This window comes from Octopus sinensis, unplaced genomic scaffold (genome assembly GCF_006345805.1).
Source record: "Octopus sinensis unplaced genomic scaffold, ASM634580v1 Contig18564, whole genome shotgun sequence".
NCBI lineage: Eukaryota > Metazoa > Mollusca > Cephalopoda > Octopoda > Octopodidae > Octopus > Octopus sinensis.
In genome coordinates this window covers 21,670-30,441 of record NW_021835947.1, presented here as the reverse complement: position 1 = coordinate 30,441, position 8,772 = coordinate 21,670, and positions in this window count along the sequence as shown.

The following is an 8,772-nucleotide window of genomic DNA, read 5'->3' as shown; positions in this document are numbered from 1 at the left end:
AACGAGATGCTTCCGTTGCAATCAGTTTGGACATACCTCCTACAGATGCTCGAAAAACTCCGTTGTCTCCTCTGCGGAAAAGAACACAGGCACCAAAACTGCCCGAGTTCCAAGCCAAAACCAAGTGTCCCAGCTGCAAAAACTTGCATTAACTGCAAGAACACTGGGCACTTGGCGTGCTACGGTGGATGTCCGTCTGCCAAAGCAGCAACAGCAGCCTCAAGGGTTGCGAAGAGCCCACAGACTAAAAGCCCAGTACGCTGGGTAAAAGCCGAACGGATAGAATCAGTCTGGAAAAAAGGGTCTCCCCCAAGTCCATCCAGAGTCGATGTCTCTACTCAGACGTCGCCGGCCCACAGCACACTCACAAGCGCGGAGTCAAACACTAATGAGTGCCATAACTCAGAAGTGGTCCGCTCGGCTGTCCCTCATAAGAGGAGAAAAACCCACCGTGACAAAGCTTTGTCACAAAGAAGAGCCCACTCGGATCAGGACCTACACAACAGAGATTCCCAACTGGAATGCTTCCGCTGGTGTGTAGGAGCCCTGACCCTACTTGGAGTGGATATGCTGCAAGAGTTCCTGCTAGAAACGAGCAATTCAGCAACATAGCCACTATTAACTCTGGCTCACGACAGATGAATTGGACGCAAGCTCAGAAGAGTTCAGTTGCCTTGGCATCAGTCTCGTCCTATCACCGTCCTTAATTCCTGTCACTTTCTCTTCCTCTGTTAATTACAATAAACTCAATTCATTCTTGACATTGTCAACCATGACACAGGAGAAAAACAAGATTTTTCCTGTTCTTAGCATGCTCTTTGTTAGAAAAGGAGCTTGTATGAACTGAGCTTTCAAGCAGTTCATCCTATAACCAATGTATATCAGACCAGCCGCTGACCTGCCATTCTTTCTTTCTCAGATGATAAGAAGATATTGATATCCACACTTCTTGTGATGACTTGGAGCTGTCTGGGGTGAAACCTGCCAATTGAGCCTATGTTTGTCCTGAGAAGAATTCCACCGGATGCGGATCTATCCTTGACAATTATAGACTTCTCCATCATATTATTATGGTAATTTCTGTATGATTCATTGTCATCAAAATAAGACAAAGACGGATCTACATTATCAGCACCCCGCCCATTATGGGGGTCAATATCATATTGGTCTGTGAAAGCATGTACCGGCACGGTTGTGAACGGCGGTATATTCATAGATCCTTGTTTGAGATTTATCATTCTCGAGGGGTCATATTGACTGGTGATGATCTCGGTCAACTTGCCGATTTCATTGGTTTGGAGGTGTCTTGATATTTCAGACTCTTAATGACCGACGTGGTCACGTAGGTTCATTTTGACAAAACTATCTAAAGCTGCCAGACCTTCGTCACTAAGTGACAAGACTGCTTCGTGGAGACCCCTCATGTGTTCTGCACCCATCACTCTCATGGGGAGAATGGCGGTCAATTTGTTCAATTGGTCCTTCCGCTCGATCATCTCATCATAAATGATCTTATCTACCTCATTGAGCGTCCCCCTAAGCGGAAGTACACCAGGAATACAACTGTGTGGAGTAAAACAACTTTGTGACAGTCAACATGCCTCCGATGGTGCTCATAAAAAGGTATAAACCAGGTAGAGAGGAGAACTAAATGCAGAGGCCCTTACTAGACCTAACCCTTTCTGGTACACACATAAATGGTCGCTCGAGGTTACTTCACAGAAATGCCCGAGCGCCTTCCTTACTTCATCCCTAAAAGTCGGAACGAAAAGTCCCTGAATTAAGAGTGATCGTTCTTCTGAAGTCTTCAGCACAGTTCCGAGAGTGATGATCCTTGACAACACCGCGTTACCTCCGTTATAGAACCCTCCGCTGTACGGAATGGAAGCATGGTACTACTCGAAAGATCTCGAGAAAATTTACATGAAATGCGAGAAAATCCGACGCTACGCGCTGAAGCTAGCTTATAGGGTTGACCCGCGAGACCTCGTCCCAAGCTGGGCGAAGACCAGATCCCCGGAGGTACGACAAGTCATTGAGAAATCTATCCGGTCTTTTCGGAGAAGATCCCAAGTGACCGACCTGTTTATCGACCGGTAACTCTCTGCACTCGTAAAAAACTAATGAACCTACTTCCTTAACTCTGGCTAACGACCTATGAATTGGGCGCAAGCTCAGAAGAGTTCGGATGCCTTGGTATCAGTCTCGTCCTATCACCCTCCTTAATTCCTGTCACTTTCCCCCTTTCTCTGTTATTACAATAAAATTGATTGATTGAACTTCAGAACTGTCTGGCTTGTATTGCAGACTGGGGAATAATTGACAACCGCAATGGAAGGAGGCATTTAAACACTGCGAATTGGATTATACCTTCAGGCTTTCTGTTCGTGACTTCTACTCTCTTGTCTCCTTCTTGTAAAACACTATCTTGTCTATTTCCACTTCGCATGAAACCTTCAATGTTTTAATGTACTCATAGAGGAAGGACACTGCTATTCCTTCATCCCACGAACCGGAATTCTCGATCTTCTCAGCTAGGGAGTAAATCGGAGACCCTTCCATATACGTTGTATTGATATTCACGCCGAGTAGACTATTGGCAATGTCCCCCCAATCTTCCTCATTTGGCGGATCATGATACATTGTAATACCGCGGCTGACTATCATGCCACTTTCTCTAGGTGTTCTCCTTGACGCAGCAGTGCCGAGTCATATTTTCCATTGTTCTTACTCAGATCAGGAGAGTTGCTGTGAGAATCCAGTTGCATGGTCAAGGAAAAGAAAGAAAAAATGGTCAAGAATAATCAAAATCTCTCATCAATCAAAGCTTGCTCCAAACTTCAAAGACGAACAGGGGTAAAGCCACAGCCGTTTTACGAACCCATCAAAGCTGAATATCCCACCGAACCTCCGAACCCTAGTGTGCCTCAAAAACACAGTGAGACCCAATGCCATCAGACAAAAACTGAGCCTAACAGCTCAAGCCTCACATATTCTCTGAGTATCGAAAACCCGGCACTTGGAAAGATCAAGAGGTTGAACCTCCTATCCAAGTCGCCAACTGCTTCCAAAGCCCAGATAACATTACAGAAATCCGGCACCTTCATTCTAAAATTCAGATCGCCTGAGATTATGTAATAAATTGTTTTATATATTATACACTTTTTGTGGTCTATCGACGTGACGATTAATGAGTACTTGAGATTAAATAATAAAATGCGTGATATATTATAGAATTTAGGTGGTCCCAAGATTTTTACGATATAGGAGTACTTGAGATTATGTAATAAAATGCGTAATATATTATGCAATTTGTTAGGTCCTTAGATGTGACGATACAGGGATACTTTGAGATTATGTAATAAATTGCGTAATATATTATGCAATTTGTGCGTTCCCTAGACGATCGCGCAAAATCGTTTCTGATATTTGAGATTCCATGTCACAATGGGGGGAAACTAAATGACTGACAACTCAGAGATCAGAAAGCCAAAATATTAAGAAAAATTTATTTAAAGAAAAAAAATGTTAATTAGTTTCTAAACTTGCCAGGTCTCTGCTATCTTCTTGTATTTCTCTGCCATCTTCGGACTCCAGTATCACCATACCAGTGGGTGAGAATCCTTTGACATAGTATATTCTTGTATCATGGTGCTCATTTAGAGACCGCTTCCGCGTCCCTTTATTTTTGTCTGTTTTAACTCTTCGAACAACTTTTTCCCCAATTTTAAAAACAGAGGTGTCATTCTTCCGCATTTTTTTAGCATTTTTTCTTTCGCCGCATCCGAGTACTGGACAGCCTTTGTCCTTGTACTACTGACGGTAAACCATTTTCAAGCCATATAATTCTCTACGTCATCTTTTTCATCCATGTTGGATCAATCCAAATCTGCGAATAGGAGATTAAGTTCTTCTATAGTGTATGTTTGCAGACTGATCGGCATTTTCTCCAAACATAATTCTGAACGGTGCAAACGACGTAGTGGAATGCACCGTTGAGTTAAATGAACTGGTTATCCGGTCTATAATCGAAATCCATTTATAATCAAGGTTTTCAAACAAAAAGGTGGAGAACAACATATATTTCAGATATTAGCTTAGTCTTTCCACCTGCCCCTGCACCCAAGTGGACCTAGCACGACCTCTCATGTGCTTTATTGCGAACAGTGTCTAGCAGATGTGTAGAGCGTGATCAAAGTATTGCTATGCAGATGTCTACAATGACCCCATCATCCTAATAGTGATACCTTTCTCTCACGCTATAGGCTCTTATTGGCTTAATTGCAGGTCTGGTGTTCATAAACTTTCTCGCCTGACATTGACAGCATGATTTGAGAACTGACATAACCTCATTCCGACAAGATCCATGAACAGTATTTTTAAGAAGAAAAAGCAGCTTGTCTCGACCTTGATGTCCATTTTTAAAATGGAGATTTTCAATAAAAAGTTTCTTTTCATCTACTTCCTCGAGAGCGAAGGTACGTAGTAAGATTCCCGAAGTTTTGAAGTAAAGAATGTCATTTTTGGAGTCCGACAATCTAAATAATGATGCCGTTCTCCTAAAATTTGACTAATTCTGATTCTGAATCACTTCATCTGGCATTTCACCATCCTTAAGAAATGCTATAATTTCCGACTTTTCTGTAAGGTCAATAAAACGAATTTAATAACAAAAAATTATGTAACGTGTTCAGAAAATTTCGATTTTCATATGAGGTCAGCCATTCTAAAAAATTAAAATTTTCTTTCTTTTTTAAACTAAAAAATCTAAAGTGATGATTTTTGTGATTATATTAATTTAATTTTTTGATAATCTATATTTTTGAGTTTTCGTTTTAGCGTAGCAACGGCACGGCGTTTACGGCGAAATCGATATTGCGTATCAATGGCGTTAACGGCAAAATCGATTTTGCGCGATCGTTCTCAGCCTGAATCACTCTCAACCGGTGACAAATATTTTTTCCTGCAATTTCTCCATACTTAAGTTCTTACATCACTATTATACATATTAAATTTACTTTCATCGCTTAAAATAACTCGCTCCCGAAATATTTTGAGAGCATATTGCATGTTTGGCATAGCTTTAATCATTGAAGTTTAGGGTTTTTGGTAAGAAGTGGTCTTTTCGTGGGCGGATATGCATTCAGACCAATTTTTCGTGGTATTTCTTATTGTTTGAGCTGTTACTGATTTCCCTTTTTTCTGTAAATGTTTTAGTAAATTTAAAACAGTTAAAATTGACATCCACTTTTCAAGCCTCTTTAATTTAAAATATTTTTTGACGATTGAGCAACGAATGGTCAACCACACCCGACTTTTTTATCCGTCAAGCACGTATTTAAATAGCTTTTGATAATTTGCAATATCGTGCCAAGCATATTATTTCGTGATATCTTGTATTTCTCAGTATGTTTTTTCCAGATTTATACATGCCAATTATTCTGCCTTTTTTTTCAGATGTTCAATGATTGGCTATGTAGAGATTACAAATGACCGAATTTGAAGAATTTTAAAAAATAAAACCTTTTTTGATATATTTAAGTGATTTAATTTGTTCAGTTTTTTTTGGTTTTGAATTTTCGAAATCATAAAAAAGGGCATAAATATATAATTATTAAAAAAACTAAAAAAATGTAAAATACTTTAATTTATGTTAAGAATAAATTTGAGACATATTTGCAATATTGTAAATTTATAATCTTACTATTGTGTGATATGCAACGCGGCGTTATGTGGTTCACCAACTCGCTTGAATCTCACAATTCAGACGTATTTGGAAAAGCTCAGGGAGTACTTAATGCCCACCGGAAAAAACCATAAAAACTTGTCCTCCTGGTGACATTTTCGTCCCAGGACGATGCACCCTACCTAAATAAAATAAGAAAAAGCATGTTCAGTTTTTTTGTTCAAATATACACTCCCTGGAAAAGAAAATCACTCCTACATCCCTCCAGGCGAATGGAAAGAGCCAAGCAAGTTCTACAATGAGATCGCACAACGTGTTTATACACCGACGCACAGTAATGACGCCAAGCATGTAATGAATAAAGGGGATTATGCGCTAAATAAAAGGTCAATGGACCGAGCTGAGGGAACACCTTTCGGCGCCAGACTCTGAAGGTTGTATCCGTGGTTCCAGACTGTCGTAATAGGAAAAAGGCTCACTTATCTGTACCCCGTCCAAACGATCGGAGAAAAGGATTGTAATTTCTACAACCTGATCCGATCATTCAGTGATCGGGCCCTGGAAGATGTCGATTTATTTCTCGAAAAACGTACGCGAGAAGAATACATCTCGTGGCAGCAAAACTGTATAAGTCACGTCCCTAATGATTCTAACATTGATTTAGCCAAGGTCATACAGGATGTTAAAAAACTATACAAGAATTATTCACGAGTTAGCGTGCGTCATGTGGTTCACCGTTTCTGGTGGCGTCAGATACAATCTTAATTTGTATCCAAAAATAACCATTAGTCAAAATCCATCCAGCGGACCTCCCCCTGGACAGCACTCCCTCCAAGTTAGTGCACTTTCCTGGTGGCGACTTATCATTTCCGGAGATGTTGAGCAAAATCCTGGACCTAGAAAGAACCTCAATATACTGAGCCTGAATATCAACGGAGTTAGAGGCAAGGCCAAAGAACTAAAACTTTATCTGGAGAGGAAAGATATTGACGTCTGCCTTTTACAAGAAACGAAGCTTTCGAAAACTGGCAAAACTCCCAATTTCTCTGGCTTCAAAGTGCTAAGAGTGGATCGCCCATCGAGGCACGGCGGAGGCTTATTGACACTTGTCAGAAAGGAAATCATCTTCTACAAAAACCACTCCACATTCAGGAAACTGGATAAAGACTGTAATACAGAATTTCTCGCCATCTCCATTCAAACTTCTTTTGGACAAATTATTATTGGAAACATCTATATTCCGCCTCCCGGCTCCTGTGCCAAAGAATTTACAGTGGATTTGTCTGAATTTGACAAGGTGGAAAACCTGCTGGTCTCTGGCGATTTTAATGCCAAACACCCCTCATGGTATTGGAAGCAACCTCCAGATAAGAGGGGGAACCTAATAATTTCTCACCTGGAAAATCTGTGTGTTGCAAACGACTCAAGAATGAACACTCAAACCCCTTACAACGAGAAAAATTCACTCACTTCACCCGATATTACTATTTGCTCACCACGACTGGCACCTCTTGTTCATTCGTCCGTTAATTTTGACTTGGGGAGCGATCACAACCCTATTCTTATCAAAATCAATTGCACCCCGGAGACCCGGTCAAAGCATGCAATATTTCACGATCACGCTAATGCCGACTGGACAGGATATAACAAACATGTTGATTCATCCCTATGGAACTTTCATCCTCAGAATTTCAACTCCCTCGACACGGCAGTCAACTACTTTAACAAAGTTATTCTAAAGGGGAGAGATCTATTTGTAAAGAAAGGAGTCCTGAAACTCACGAAAAGAAAATACGACGCTAAAACAGTCAAACTAATAAAAGAAAGAAATCGCCTCAAACACAGTACACATCTGACGAAACTTACAACGAGAAGGATTCGGGAATTGAACATGGAGAATTCTAGAAGAATGGTGATGACTTTGATTTGCCCCCTCCTCCCAGAAGTCAGTTTCCAACATGGATTCAAAGAGGGGCGATCAACTGTCACACACCTAAATGCTTTAATGAAGTTTATATCAGACGGTCTAAACAAAAACCTAAACAGGAAAAATCCATTGTCTGTTCGATCGACATAAAGAAGGCTTTCGATTCGGTGCCAAGGAAAATACTCACACAAAAATCTATTCCTCAAATATTGATACGAATCTAAAACTATGGTTTGGGAATTTCCTGAGCGGACGTCGGGGAAGGGCTTGCTGTGGAAACAGATCTTCCATATCGAGACTATACCAAATGGGGTGCCTCAGGGTACTCCACTATCTCCACTTTTATTCAATCTCATGATGAACGACATACCACAGCCAGAAGGGGACAACAATCTGTTATTATTATATGCGGACGATATTATCGTCGCATCAAGGGATGTGAGCATAATAAAAGCAACGGATATAATACAGGATAACCTCAACAATCTGATTTCATGGCTATATAACAGGGGTCGGCAGGATTTTTGTCTTCGCGGGCCAAAATTTTATTTTTGTATGCGATCCGGGCCAAACGAGAAAAAATCCTTATCGATCACAAAAATAAGGCAACGCTTGCACATTGCGATCTTTCTTTATCAAGTTTTTTTTGCAACTTTCTTACGAAATAAAAATTTATCAGTTAAAAATGATTATAAAGAAGTGAATTTATTTTACTCATTAATCTGACTAGTTGCTAAACGTAATATATCGTTAAGATGTGAATCGGTAATCCTCGTTCTCAGACAATTTTTTACATTATTCATTTTAGAGCAGGGGTGCGCAAGTGCGGCCGAGAGTCGATGAATGTGCGGCCGTGGGCACAATTAGGTCATCGAGCAACTAATCTTAAATATAATGCTCATAGTGTTAATTAATCAAGAAAAACCCTAAATAATAATAAAAATATTCATATTGAATAAAATTCTATTTTTATATAATGGATAGCCTTTATTAAAAGTAATTATCATAAACGGCTTAATTTATTTATGTCATTACCTGTTAAAAGACGACGTGCTTTGAATGTAGAAAAAAGAAAATTTAATATCAACTGGAAAGTGAATACTTCGTAGTCGAAACAGACAACAATAGCATGCAATGCTTATTGTGCCATGAGATTGTG